At 35.2% G+C, this 15,819-nt stretch overlaps 1 long non-coding RNA gene across 4 annotated transcripts; it reads left to right on the top strand.

Moving 5' to 3' along the window:
* The first annotated feature begins 9,543 nt into the window (after positions 1-9,543).
* LOC127736817 (uncharacterized) lies at positions 9,544-15,275 on the top strand. 4 transcript variants are annotated; one of them, XR_007999203.1, is made up of 4 exons: positions 9,544-11,050; positions 13,268-13,931; positions 14,098-14,429; positions 14,762-15,275. It is a non-coding gene; the product is annotated as an uncharacterized LOC127736817 (long non-coding RNA). The 4 variants fall into 4 exon arrangements; XR_007999201.1 differs by lacking the exon at positions 14,762-15,275 and having other exon boundaries at positions 13,268-13,433; positions 13,600-13,931; positions 14,098-14,744; XR_007999202.1 differs by lacking the exon at positions 14,762-15,275 and adding an exon at positions 14,596-14,671.
* Positions 15,276-15,819: the final 544 nt, after the last annotated feature.

Below are 15,819 nucleotides of genomic sequence, written 5' to 3'. Positions count from 1 at the left end.
ATCTCTGAAACTAAAGCATTTAGAGCGAATACAATATGGGGAAAAATGTTCATCCGGTTTAAATCTATCTGCCCTCAAATTTTCAGACAAATCAGACAAACTGTTGTTGGGTTGCTGCCCCCGAATTAATAATTTTAAGGAAATTTTGCAGGTTTTGGTTATTATCTTGAATATGATAGAGATAAACTGTAAACAGCAATAATGTTCAGCTAAGTAAGATCTACAAATAAGTCAACATGACCAAAATTGTCAATTGACCCCTTAAGGAGTTATTGCCCTTTATAGTCAATTTTTAACAATTTTTGTAAATCTTAAAGGCCAAGGGAGGTTTTCTCATCACTTGGCATCTGTCGTCCGGTGTCGTTGTTGTTAACATTTACAAAAATCTTCTCTGAAACATTTTTGCCCTAATTTAACCAAACTTGAACACAATCCTCATTTGGGTATCTAGTATTAAAAATGTGTTAGATTACCCCCACCTGCCAACCAAGATGTCTGACATGGCTATGAATAGACCAAAGGGGTAAAATGCAAGTTTTGTCTATTATTTTGAAAACTGTTGTAAATAGAGAAAATCTGACGGATAAAAATGTTCAGAATGAAGAGCTCTACCAATTGTCCACATATATACGTCCAAACTATCAGACGACTTCTTATAGGAGTTATTTCCCTTAAATGACAAATTTTACCATTTTTGTTCATTTTTGTCTTTTATCTTGAAAACTTAAATAAATAGAGAGAAACTTTAAATTGCAAAAATAATCAACATGACAAGTTCTACACATTAGTCTGCATGGTTGAAATCGTCAGTCGACTTCTCATTAGAGTTATAGCCCTTTGATGACGATTTTTACAAATTGTTTGTGTTTTTGCCTTATATCTTAGTTACAAATTATAAAAGATAGATAGAAACTTAAATAACCAAAATGATCAGCAAGACAAGATCTTTAAATAAGAGGATATGGAGGAAATGGTTCAACGACTCCTTAAAATGGAATTATTGCCCGTTGATGACGATTTTTACATTTTTTTTGCATTTTGCCTTATATGTTAAAAAACTATAATAGATAAATAGACACTTAAATCACAAAAATGATTAACAAGGCAAGTTATACTAACAAGTAAAATTTTGCTGATATTGTTAGTAGACTGTCACTCTTTGTAGGAGTTATTGCCCTTAAATTGGAATTTTTTTTTACCCTCTTTTGTGTTTTGAGCAAAAATTTAAGAAAAAAAAGGGACACTTAACAGACTAAATGATCAGCAATACGAAATCAACAAAACATAGATTTATATCATGAATTTGCTCTCGTCTACAATGTTGGAGAGTGTCCTTTGTTGAATATGCACATAGACCAAGGTGAGTGACACAGGCTCTTTAGCGCCTCTAGTTTTATTTGCTAGTTCTATAAAATATTTTTGAAACTTCAGGCAACATGGTTACTAAAGCTTGTTAACAAGAAAAAAAAGGGTGAAAATTTGATTGGTTTACTTCCGGTGATGGTTATTATCTTATATGCAATGGAATGTTATGTGAAATTTTCACTGTAGACTACTGAACACGATAAAACTTAACTCATGCCAAGTATTTCTTTATTTGAAACAAAGATAAATTCTGCACAATTTTTTGAAAAGCTTCAATTTAACAAAGACTAATAAGGAAAAATCAATGATGGTATTACTCCTAGACTAAGATATTAAATATGATTAATCTTCTGCAAAAAAAGTCTTGTCAGAAGATTAAGATATAGTCCAGATAAAAGATTTGTTCCTACATTAATTACCTTGACAAAAACATCATAGAATTTTACCAAACCTTCTTCATTGTCAAGAAATAGCATCTTAAGAATTATTTTTTGAATTTGACTTATAAATGGACTTGAACTCTGGTATGGAAATAATACCTTTAACAACAGCAGTCACAGGCAAAACAGGTTTATGGCAAACCTTCTACGAATATTTTGAGCTTGTAATTTTATTTTATTGTGTAGATTGTTGAAGCATTGGCAGTTCTTTGAGGGTCAAATTGTATAACTATTTATATAAATGACAATTGAATTTTGTAGTCATTTGTTTTCAAGATGGCTGAAACATTTCTTTCTGCTGGTGATGTCCAGTTTGTTATGACAGTAGAAGATCTAAATCAGTAATGTTTTCTCATTGGGCTGTCATATGTGGTGAGAATTTTTGAAATATAATATGTAGATTACATTCTTTTATTTTCAATTTTTTTTTATAAACATTTGAGATACAGTATCATTAATCACAATTGTAAGTTTAGTAAAGCTTTTTTGTTAAAAAGAAATGGAGTGTGTATCAGTTGTGTATTTTTGAATTTTTAAGAAAGAAAAAGATGTATTGTCTACATGCTAGAATTTAAACCTTACTTTACTGAATTTAGAAAAATATATTGATATTTGTTATTTTTTCATATGAATGAGAGTTCATTCCTATTGTCATATTTAGTATACCTTACATATGTGAAAGATAACAATTTTAAAGTTGATTTTAAGTTTTTAACAGTTTCAATGCATTTTTATACGACCGCAAAAATTGAAAATTTTTTGGTCGTATATTGGTATGACGTTGGCGTCGTCGTCGTCGTCGTCGTCGTCGTCTGGCGTCGTCCGAAGACACATTGGTTTTCGCACTCTAACTTAAGTTTAAATGGATGCATCTCCATGAAATTTTACCATAAGGTTCAACACCACGAAAGGAAGGTTGGGATTGATTTTGGGGGTTATGGTACCAACAGTTAAGGAATTAGGGGCCAAAAAGGGGCCAAAAATAAGCATTTTTGTAACTTCCAGACAATAACTTGTGTGTAAGTGTATGGATCTCTCTGACATTGTACCACAAGGTTCCATATCACAAAGGGAAGGCTGTAATTGATTTTGGGGGTAATTGCCTCAAAATTTTAGGAAATTAGGGGCCAAAAAAGGGGCAAAAAACAAGCATTTTTCTAGTTTCATGACAATAACTTGTGTGTAAGTGTTTGGATATTTCTGAAATTGTACTACAAGGTTCCATATCACAAAGGGAAAGCTGGAATTGAGTTTGTGGGTAACTGCCCGAAACGTTTAGGAATAGGGGGCCAAAAAGGGGCCAAAAATAAGCATTTTTCTAGTTTCCAGACAATAACTTGTGTTCAAGTGTATGGATCTCTCTGAAATTGTACTGCAAGGTACCATACCACAAAGGGAAGGCTGGGATTGAGTTTGGGGGTGATGAATCATAAGGGGGTTCAAAAAATTTGGGGGGGGGATTTTTTTTTTCTTTTTTTCTTTTTTTTTTTTCTTTTAAAATTTTCCATTTTAAGTTGGTTATTTCTGATTAATATTTAAAAGCAAATAATAATGATATGGAAGAAGATACACACCAAACAGGATGTGTAAATTATTATATAATAAGTATTGTGCAATAGCAAGAAATTTTCAATTGCACAGTATTGCACAATTGCAAGAAATCTTCAATTGCACAGTATTACGCAATAGCAAGCAATCTTCAATTGCACAGTATTGCGCAATAGGAAGAAATATCCAATAGCACAATATTGCGCAATAGCAAGAAATTGTCAATTGTACAGTATTGCACAATAGCAAGAAATATTCAATTGCACAGTGTTGTGCAAAAGAAGATACTTCGTATAAATTGCTTATTTCTTGATCAATTTCAATGGGGTTTTATTCTTGAATTCTTGGGGTTCTTTAATATGCTGAATCTAACCAAGTATTAAGTTTTTGGATTTTGAGCCCCGTTTTTAAATTGGTCCACATTGAGGTCCAAAGGGTCCAAAATTTAACTTTGTTTGATTTTAACAAAAATTGAATTTTTAGGGTTCTTTGATATGCTGAATCTAAACATGTATTTAGATTTTTGATTATGGGCCCAGTTTTCAAGTTGGTCCAAATCGGGGTCCAAAATTAAACTTTGTTTGATTTCAACAAAAATTGAATTTTTAGGGTTCTTTGATATGCTGAATCTAAACATGTATTTAGATTTTTGATTATGGGCCCAGTTTTCAAGTTGGTCCAAATCGGGGTCCAAAATTAAACTTTGTTTGATTTCAACAAAAATTGAATATATGGGGTTCTTTGATATGCTGAATCTAACCATGTATTTAGATTTTTGATTTTTGGGCCCCATTATCAACTTTGTCCACATTGAGGTCAAAAGGGTCCAAAATTAAACTTTGTTTGATTTCATCAAAAATTGAATTCTTGGGGTTCTTTGATATGCTGAATCTAACCATGTATTTAGATTTTTTATTTGTGGACCCGCTATCAAATTGGTTCATATTGAGGTCAAAAGGGTCCAAAATTAAACTTTGTTTGATTTCATCAAAAATTGAATTATTGGGGTTCTTTGATATGCCAAATCTAACCGTGTATTTAGATTTTTAATTTTGGGTCCTGTTTTTAAATTGGTCTACATTAAGGTCCAAAGGGTCCAAAATTAAACTTAGTTTGATTTTAACAAAAATTGAATTCTTGGGGTTCTTTGATATGCTGAATCTAAACATGTGTTTAGATTTTTGATTATGGGCCCAGTTTTCAAGTTGGTCCAAGTTGGGGTCCAAAATTAAACTTTGTTTGATTTCAACAAAAATTGAATATATGGGGTTCTTTGATATGCTGAATCTAAACATGTATTTAGATTTTAGATTTTTGGCCCAGTTTTCAAGTTGGTCCAAATTGGGGTCCAAAAATAAACTTTGTTTGATTTCAACAAAAATTGAATATATGGGGTTCTTTGATATGCTGAATCTTACCATGTATTTAGATTTTTTATTTGTGGGCCCGCTATCAAATTGGTTCATATTGAGGTCAAAAGGGTCCAAAATTAAACTTTGTTTGATTTCATCAAAAATTTAATTATTGGGGTTCTTTGATATGCCAAATCTAACCGTGTATTTAGATTTTTAATTTTGGGTCCCGTTTTTTAAATTGGTCTACATTAAGGTCCAAAGGGTCCAAAATTAAACTTAGTTTGATTTTAACAAAAATTGAATTTTTGGGGTTCTTTGATATGCTGAATCTAAACATGTGTTTAGATTTTTGATTATGGGACCAGTTTTCAAGTTGGTCCAAGTTGGGGTCCAAAATTAAACTTTGTTTGATTTCAACAAAAATTGAATACATGGGGTTCTTTGATATGCTGAATCTAAACATGTATTTAGATTTTAGATTTTTGGCCCAGTTTTCAAGTTGGTCCAAATTGAGGTCCAAAATTAAACTTTGTTTGATTTCAACAAAAATTGAATATATGTGGTTCTTTGATATGCTGAATCTTACCATGTATTTAGATTTTTTATTTTGTGGGCCCGCTATCAAATTGGTTCATATTGAGGTCAAAAGGGTCCAAAATTAAACTTTGTTTGATTTCATCAAAAATTGAATTATTGGGGTTCTTTGATATGCCAAATCTAACCGTGTTTTTAGATTTTTAATTTTGGGTCCCGTTTTTTAAATTGGTCTACATTAAGGTCCAAAGGGTCCAAAATTAAACTTAGTTTGATTTTAACAAAAATTGAATTCTTGGGGTACTTTGATATGCTGAATCTAAACATGTGTTTAGATTTTTGATTATGGGACCAGTTTTCAAGTTTGTCCAAGTTGGGGTCTAAAATTAAACTTTGTTTGATTTCAACAAAAATTGAATATATGGGGTTCTTTGATATGCTGAATCTAACCATGTATTTTGATTTTGGGCATTGGACCATAATAGGTAAATTAAAAAAATTGAAGTTCTTAGACCACATTCTTTCTGTGTCAAAAACCTATGCTGTGTCAAATATTTAATCACAATCCAAATTCAGAGCTGTATCAAGCTTGAATGTTGTGTCCATACTTGCCCCAACTGTTCAGGGTTCGACCTTTGCGGTCGTATCAAGCTGCGCCCAGCGAAGCATTTTATTTATATTAATGTCATTCAAAACTTTAAATTGAAAAAAAAGTTGAATATATGTTTTATATACTTGAATGGCTAAGTTTTACTAGAAAACAAATGTACGTGAACTTTCTTGTGTATTTACAAAAGAAAAAATCCTTTATATTATCAAACTCTTCAGAAATTTACTGCTATTGAATTATTGTCTTTCTGTACCCTTAGTTGCCAATATTTTCCCGTATGCAGTGACTTTTACTATGAGACCTCTCGTTATAACTGATTCTTAACGAACAAATTTAATACATTTGTACAACAACAAGATTTAAACTTCAGTGATTTTCTGTTGCCTATTAAATATATCAGAACTAATGAAACTCATGTCTAACACTTAAATGAAGGGAAATTGAGGTCAACTTATGTTTTCCATATACATTATTAAAAGTATAAGATAAATATCTATTACAATTGTAGCAGAGGTGAGGGTTTGTTTGATGGACCTGTACCACTTTTAAAGACCAATGGTTATCTTAAACATGTTAAAGACTATATTAAGGTAGATATTAAGAATTTAGTTGACTATTATAGTCAGAGCATCATGACCCCAAATCTCCCTCTTTGGAGACATCCTGGCTGTGAGCTTGTTTATCATGCATGTAATAAGAAATTTATATCTTCGCACTATCTAATCATATAATAACATTAAGTACTGTATCTTACTGTATCATACTTGCTATATATAACTCAACAACTGTGCATGGAACTTTGTCTTTATAAAAATAAGGAGATGTGGTATGTTTGTTAATGAGACAACTATCCACTAAGTTTAAATGAAGTGACTGTAAGCATATTAATTGTATATTTATGAATGTAGGAATATTATGCTTTAAGTCTCCTACAATTTTTTTTTCATCTCTGCTCAGTAAAGTCGGTAATATACCCGGATCACTGTATTTTATAAACATAAGTAGATTTGTATTTTTGCCAATAGACCAAACATCAAAAGGACATGCAGATATTTGAACATATAAAAATTCACTGTACTACTTTCAGCAATTAGGAAACCCCATCTTTTCATAATAGTTGATTCATCATTCCACAGTCTGCATCTGTAACTCCTTATAAATCAAAAATTATTTCATTAGACACCAATGATGCAGCATTGCAACCATATATTACACAAATGAAAAAAGATAAAAAAAAAGAAGTTGTAATAGTTTACTTCATGATCATTTTTTCGTCTTCATGAAGTCATCCAGTGGAATCAACAACTTGCTGTTCCCTGGACAGATTACAGAGTTAGCTAGTGAGTACTAATGAATCACAGTATTCTGGAATTGTAAAGTTGTCTGACATCATTAGTGTTTTACAGTCTTCTGAGTTTTACAGTCGGCTATTGGAAACAATAACCTGATATTAACTGAAATTATACATCCAAATCCATGTACTATAGAGACAACAGTACCTTGTAAAGATGTTGAACAACTCTTGCAGGCATCAGGGTAATTTTAAAGAAATTTTGCATTTATCTGAAACTAATTTTAGAAATGACAACTATTTAATGACTATAACAGGAAATTTGTGTTACTCAAGGACTACATTCATGTTCCATTTGTTTCAGCCCAATTATCATATGTGTCATTTTTGGGTTGACTAACGAAAGAATGTATCTCACCACTTGATATTTACTTGTTTTGTGCTTTTGGACAGGTTAAAATAACAGAAAAGTAAACAGCTCACATTTCTTGATCGCTATGTAGAAATAAGGAGACGTGATATGATTCCTAATGACACAACTTTCCAACAAAAACCAGACAAATGAGAAGATTTTGGATTATTTATTGCCCATGACGTCAACCTCCTGCAATGAAGAGTAAAATCACAAAAATACTTAACTCTGAGGAAAATTCAAAAATGAAAGTCCCTAATCAAATGGCAAAATCAAAAGCTCAAACACATCAAACGAATGGATAACAACTGTCATATTCCTGACTTGGTACAGGCATTTTCTTATGTAGAAAATTATGGATTGAACCTGGTTTTATAGCTAGCTAAACCTCTCACTTGTATGACAGTCCCATCAAATTCCATTATATTGACAATGATGCGTGAACAAAACAAACAGACACAATAGGTAAAAATGTCAAATAAAGGGGTACAGCAGTCAACAAACAAATGTAACAAAGAAGCGCAAAAGGCATACATCAAATTTAACATCCTCATTTTGCTTTTTTATTATACAATTTTATCTATCTATGTAAAATCCACCCATAAAGGATGAAAGGTTTTAAGTACTGGCGTAAAAACGCGCGTTTGACGTCACACAGGTAGATATAAAATAATTTTGTCGTTCAAAGTATGACGGGATACATAAGTACAGAGTCAGGTCAAATGGATATCACAAAAAACAGACGACAGTAAAATTAATATCAATAAAGACAAATAAAAGAATACTATAACACGTTATAAAGATGATAAACAACATCAGTATGCAGAAGCTATACTTCAGGACCATCGTGTATTATTTGTGAAGTTGATATGGAATATTTATCAACAAGGTCTTGGTACCTTCCGATGAGCTTTTTTTGAAAAAGGACGAGACGTTCTTTGACATACCCCTGGTTCATCAACTTTCTGCTCAGACACTGGTGACGTTTTACAAAGTCTTAGTAGGAGCTGCAAGCTCTTGAATACCGAATAAGTTGGGAAATGTACATTTACACATGTAGTCAGAGTTATAAATATAAATGAGTAGATCAAAATTTGATTAACAATGTTTTTAAAGCTAGAAAGAATAAAAACAATCTTGTATTTTTTCTTAAAATTAAAATAATTAAATGGAATTACCCCCCCCCCCCCCCTCTTAAAAAAAAAAAAAATCATACAACATTTCAATCCTGGTATCTATGCTGAGTTTATCATAAACATGAATATGTATTTTTGATTTAGTACATTTATCCTCACCATATGATTTGCACTAATAAACCCTTCTTTAAAAAAGGTCTGTTGAAATAGCAAGCATGGAACAATAAGTTTTAGCTTACAGTATATATTAACACAAAATTACCTCAAAATTTGTTCTCAAACATGTTTGGTGGAAAGGTTTCTAGTCTCTGGTTGCACCAGTTCTTGTCTTTGTGTTTCTTTTATTGTATTAAAGATATTCTTCTCCAGAAGAAGTTGTCATCAATTGTAGATCTCCCTATCTCATATCAATATGCTCTTGGCGACTCTTTAGTCCAAAACGGCTTGTATTATTACACCAGACAGTATTTATCAATGCTTTTGGGGACCCTAAAAGATTTGATAGAATTACTTTCAAAGTACTTTTATTTGTGGGATTCCAATTTTCATGGTTTTCATGCTTGGCTTTATCCACGAAATATAACAACTGTTGTACAAGACATGGAAATTTAGAGAATACATCTAATAGCAGCAAACGCACCATGAACTATATATACAACTTCAGCCAGAATTTTACCAATTTCATCTTTTAAAAAAATAAACTGTACGACTTTAAACTTTTAATTCTCATGAAAAATTTGTTTTGATTGATGAAAGTCAGCATTCTGGTGATGATATGTAACGATGAAGGGTTCATTTTATCTCCTCATAAATCTGATACACAAAAAAAATAATTTCATATTTGATTTGCTTTTTAGCTCACCTGGCCCGAAGGGCCAAGTGAGCTTTTCTCATCACTTGGCGTCCGTCGTCCGTCGTCCGGCGTCGTCCGTCGTCGTCCGTCGTCGGCGTTAACTTTTTACATTTTGAACTTCTTCTAGAGAACCACTGAATGGAATGAAACCAAACATGGCATGAATGTTCCTTATGAGGTGCTGACCAAGTGTTGTTACTTTGTAGCCGATCCATCATCCAAGATGGCCGCCAGCGTGGGACTTAGTTTAACATAGGACCCTATGGGAAATGCATACAAATGACTTCTTTTAGAGAACCACTGAATGGAATGAAACCAAACATGGCATGAATGTTCCTTATGAGGTGCTGACCAAGTGTTGCTACTTTGTAGCCGATCCATCATCCAAGATGGCCGCCAGCGGGGGACTTAGTTTAACATAGGACCCTATGGGAAATGCATACAAATGACTTCTTTTAGAGAACCACTGAATGGAATGAAACCAAACATGGCATGAATGTTCCTTATGAGGTGCTGACCAAGTGTTGTTACTTTGTAGCCGATCCATCATCCACGATGGCCGCCAGCGGGGGACTTAGTTTAACATAGGACCCTATGGGAAATGCATACAAATGACTTCTTTTAGAGAACCACTGAATGGAATGAAACCAAACATGGCATGAATGTTCCTTATGAGGTGCTGACCAAGTGTTGTTACTTTGTAGCCGATCCATCATCCAAGATGGCCGCCAGCGGGGGACTTAGTTTAACATAGGACCCTATGGGAAATGCATACAAATGACTTCTTTTAGAGAACCACTGAATGGAATAAAACCAAACATGGCATAAATGTTCCTTATGAGGTGCTGACCATGTGTTGTTACTTTGTAGCCGATCCATCATCCAAGATGGCCACCATCGGGGAACTTAGTTTAACATAGGACCCTATGGGAAATACATACAAATGTCTTCTTTTAGAGAACCACTGAATGGAATGAAACCAAACATGGCATGAATGTTCCTTATGAGGTGCTGACCAAGTGTTGTTACTTTGTAGCCGATCCATCATCCAAGATGGCCGCCAGCGGGGGACTTAGTTTAACATAGGACCCTATGGGAAATACATGAAAATGTCTTCTTTTAGAGAACCACTGAATGGAATGGAACCAAACATGGCATGAATGTTCCTTATGAGATGCTGACCAAGTGTTGTTACTTTGCAGTCAGTCCATCATCCAAAATGGCCGCCAGCAGGGGACTTAGTTTAACATAGGACCCTATGGGAAATACATACAAATGTCTTCTTTTAGAGAACCACTGAATGGAATGAAACCAAACATGGCATGAATGTCCCTTATGAGGTTCTGACCAAGTGTTGTTACTTTGTAGCCGATCCATCATCCAAGATGGCCGACAGCAGGGGACTTAGTTTAACATAGGACCCTATGGGAAATACATACAAATGTCTTCTTTTAGAGAACCACTGAATGGAATGAAACCAAACATGGCATGAATGTTCCTTATGAGGTGCTGACCAAGTGTTGTTACTTTGCAGTCGGTCCATCATCCAAGATGGCCGACAGCAGGGGACTTAGTTTAACAAAGGACCTATGGGAAATACATACAAATGTCTTCTTTTAGCGAACCACTGAATGGAATGAAACCAAACATGGCATGACTGTTCCTTATGAGGTACTGACCAAGTGTTGTTACTTTGCAGTCGGTCCATCATCCAAGATGGCCGACAGCAGGGGACTTAGTTTAACAAAGGACCTATGGGAAATACATACAAATGTCATCTTTTAGAGAACCACTGAATGGAATGAAACCAAAAATGGCATGAATCTTCCTTATGAGATGCTGACCAAGTGTTGTTACTTTGTAGCCGATCCATCATTCAAGATGGCCGACAGCGGGGGACTTAGTTTAACATAGGACCCTACGGGAAATACATACAATTGTCTTCTTTTAGAGAACCACTGAATGGAACTGAACCAAACATGGCATGAATGTTCCTTATGAGTTGCTGACCAAGTGTTGTTACTTTGCAGTCGATCCATCATCCAAGATGGCCGCTAGACGGGGGGGGGGGGGGGGGGGGGGCTTAGTTTAACAGGACCCTATGGGAAATACATACAAATGTCTTCTTTTAGAGTACGACTGAATGGAATGAAACCAAACATGGCATGAATGTTCCTTATGAAGTGCTGACCAAGTGTTGCTACTTTGTTGCCGATTTACTGTTCAAGATGGCCACCAGGATATTTTATTAAATAACGGGACCAATATTAATCAAAATTTGGCCTCAATCATTATTTGGGTATCTGTTATGATTTTTATCTATCTTTACATGATTTCTAAAACCAAAGTAGAGTCAGGTGAGCGACACAGGCTCTTGAGAGCCTCTAGTTAGCTCACCTGGCCCGAAGGGCCAAGTGAGCTTTTCTCATCACTTGCCGTCCGTCGTTGTTAGCTTTTTACAAAAATCTTCTCCTCTGAAACCACTGAGCCAAATTTAACCTAACTTGGCCACAATCATCATTAGGGTATCTAGTTTAAAAAATGTGTCCGATGACCCCGCCAACCAACCAAGATGGCCGCCATGGCTAAAAATAGAACATAGGGGTAAAATGTAGATTTTGGCTTATATCTCTGAAACCAAAGCATTTAGAGTAAATCTGAAATGGGTAAAACTGATTATCAGGTCAAGATCTATCTGCCCTGAAATTTTCAGACAAATCTGACAACCTGTTGTTGGGTTGCTGCCCCTGAATTGGTAATTTTAAGGAAATTTTGCAGTTTTTGGTTATTATCTTGAATATTATTATAGATAGAGATAAACTGTAAACAGCAATAATGTTCAGCAAAGTAAGATCTACAAATAAGTTGTCATGACCAAAATTGTCAGTCAACCCTTTTAGGAGTTATTGCCCTTAATAGTCAATTTTTAACAATTTTTCGTAAATTTTTGTAATCTTTTACAAAAATCTTCTTCTCTGATACTACTGAGACAAATTTAACCATACTTGGCCATAATCATTATTAGGGTATCTAGTTTAAAAAATTTGTCCGATGACCCCGCCTTCAAACCATCATGGCCGACTTGGTTAAAAATAGAACATAGGGGTAAAATGCAGTTTTTAGCTCACCTGGCCGTCGTCGGCGTAAACTTTTTACATTTTGAACTTCTTCTAGAGAACCACTGAATGGAATGAAACCAAACATGGCATGAATGTTCCTTATGAGGTGCTGACCAAGTGTTGTTACTTTGTAGCGGATCCATCATCCAAGATGGCCGTCAGCGGGGGACTTAGTTTAACATAGGACCCTATGGGAAATACATACAAATGTCTTCTTTTAGAGAACCACTGAATAGAATGAAACCAAACATGGCATGAATGTTTCTTATGAGGTGCTGACCGAGTGTTGTTACTTTGAAGCCGATCCATAATCCAAGATGGCCGCCAGCGGGGGACTTAGTTTAACATAGGACCCTATGGGAAATACATACAAATGTCTTCTTTTAGAGAACCACTGAATGGAATGAAACCAAACATGGCATGAATGTTCCTTATGAGGTGCTGACCGAGTGTTGTTACTTTGAAGCTGATCCATAATCCAAGATGGCCGCCAGCGGGGGACTTAGTTTAACATGGGACCCTATGGGAAATACATACAAATGTCTTCTTTTAGAGAACCACTGCATGGAATGAAACCAAACATGGCATGAATGTTCCTTATGAGGTGCTGACCAAGTGTTGTTACTATGAAGCTGATCCATAATCCAAGATGGCCACCAGCAGGGGACTTAGTTTAACATTGGACCCTATGGGAAATACATACAAATGTCTTCTTTTAGAGAACCACTGAATGGAATGAAACCAAACATGGCATGAATGTTTCTTATGAGGTGCTGACCGAGTGTTGTTACTTTGAAGCCGATCCATAATCCAAGATGGCTGCCAGCAGGGGACTTAGTTTAACATAGGACCCTATGGGAAATACATACAAATGTCTTCTTTTAGAGAACCACTGAATGGAATGAAACCAAACATGGCATGAATGTTCCTTATGAGGTGCTGACCAAGTGTTGTTACTATGAAGCTGATCCATAATCCAAGATGGCCGCCAGCAGGGGACTTAGTTTAACATTGGACCCTATGGGAAATACATACAAATGTCTTCTTTTAGAGAACCACTGAATGGAATGAAACCAAACATGGCATGAATGTTTCTTATGAGGTGCTGACCGAGTGTTGTTACTTTGAAGCCGATCCATAATCCAAGATGGCCGCCAGCGGGGGACTTAGTTTAACATTGGACCCTATGGGAAATACATACAAATGTCTTCTTTTAGAGAACCACTGAATGGAATGAAACCAAACATGGCATGAATGTTCCTTATGAGGTGCTGACCGAGTGTTGTTACTTTGAAGCTGATCCATAATCCAAGATGGCCGCCAGCGGGGGACTTAGTTTAACATGGGACCCTATGGGAAATACATACAAATGTCTTCTTTTAGAGAACCACTGCATGGAATGAAACGAAACATGGCATGAATGTTTCTTATGAGGTGCTGACCAAGTGTTGTTACTATGAAGCTGATCCATAATCCAAGATGGCCGCCAGCAGGGGACTTAGTTTAACATTGGACCCTATGGGAAATACATACAAATGTCTTCTTTTAGAGAACCACTGAATGGAATGAAACCAAACATGGCATGAATGTTTCTTATGAGGAGCTGACCGAGTGTTGTTACTTTGAAGCCGATCCATAATCCAAGATGGCCGCCTGCAGGGGACTTAGTTTAACATGGGACCCTATGAGAAATACATACAAATGTCTTCTTTTAGAGAACCACTGAATGGAATGAAACCAAACATGGCATGAATGTTCCTTATGAGGTGCTGACCGAGTGTTGTTACATTGAAGCTGATCCATAATCCAAGATGGCCGCCAACAGGGGACTTAGTTTAACATGGGACCCTATGGGAAATACATACAAACGTCTTCTTTTAGAGAACCACTGAATGGAATGAAACCAAACATGGCAAGAATGTTCCTTATGAGGTGCTGACCAAGTGTTGTTACTTTGAAGCTGATCCATCATCCAAGATGGCAGCCAGCGGGGGACTTAGTGTAACATAGGACCTTATGAGAAATACATACAAATGTCTTCTTTTAGAGAACCACTGAATGCAATGAAACCAAACATGGCATGCATGTTCCTTATGAGGTGCTGACCAAGTGTTGTTACTATGAAGCCGATCCATAATCTAAGATGGCCGCCAGATGGGGACAATGTTTAACAAAGGACCCTATGGACAATACATACAAATGTCTTCTTTTAGAGAACCACATACTGAATGGATTGAAACCAAACATGGCATGAATGTTCCTTATGAGGTGCTGACTAAGTTTTGTTACTTTGAAGCTGATCCTTCATCCATGATGGCCGCCAATGGGGGGACTTCGTTTAACATAAGACCCTATGGGAAATACATACAAATGCTTCTTCTAGAGGTGCACTGAATGGAATGAAACCAAAACATGGCATAAATGTTTCTTATGAGGTGCTGATTAAGTGTTGCTACTTTGTTGCCGATTTACTGTTCAAGATGGCCAACAGGATTTTTTATTAAATTACAGGACCAATATTGAACCAAAATTGGCCTCACTCATTATTAGGGTATCTGTTATGATTTTAATCTATTTTTACATGATTTCCAAAACCAAAGTAGAATCAGGTGAGCGACACAGGCTCTTGAGAGCCTCTAGTTGGTTTATATCTCTGAAACTAAAGCATTTAGAACAAATCTGACAGGTTGCAAAAATGTTCATCAGATTTAGATTTATCTGCCCTGAAATTTTCAGCCGAATCAGACAACCTGTTGTTGGGTTGCTGCCCCTGAGTAAGTAATTTTACAAAAATTTTGCAGTTTTTTGTTATTATCTTAGATATCATTATAATATCTAATATCTAATACTATTAATTATGATTTTAACCTTATTTTACATGATCCAAAGCATCAGTAAATACAGGTGAGCGACACAGGCTCTTGAGAGCCTCTAGTTTATTTCATAAGAATTAATTCTACAACTCAAATTAAATTTGTAGCATTTTTTATGTGACTGATTCTTTAAATGATATGTTAATGACCCAATTAAAACCTTTGAACATAATTGTTAATCTGTTGTCAGATCATTTGATCTTTGGTTAATTAGTGTTATCACTTCCAGTTACAAGTGCGCAACAATTAAAATGTTTACTTTGCAATTTCTTCCAATCAAAAC

The sequence above is a fragment of the Mytilus californianus genome, unplaced genomic scaffold (genome assembly GCF_021869535.1).
Source record: "Mytilus californianus isolate M0D057914Y unplaced genomic scaffold, xbMytCali1.0.p SCAF_37, whole genome shotgun sequence".
Classification (NCBI taxonomy): domain Eukaryota; kingdom Metazoa; phylum Mollusca; class Bivalvia; order Mytilida; family Mytilidae; genus Mytilus; species Mytilus californianus.
Note: the sequence above shows the minus strand (reverse complement) of the source record. Positions and strands in the feature narration are given on the sequence as shown.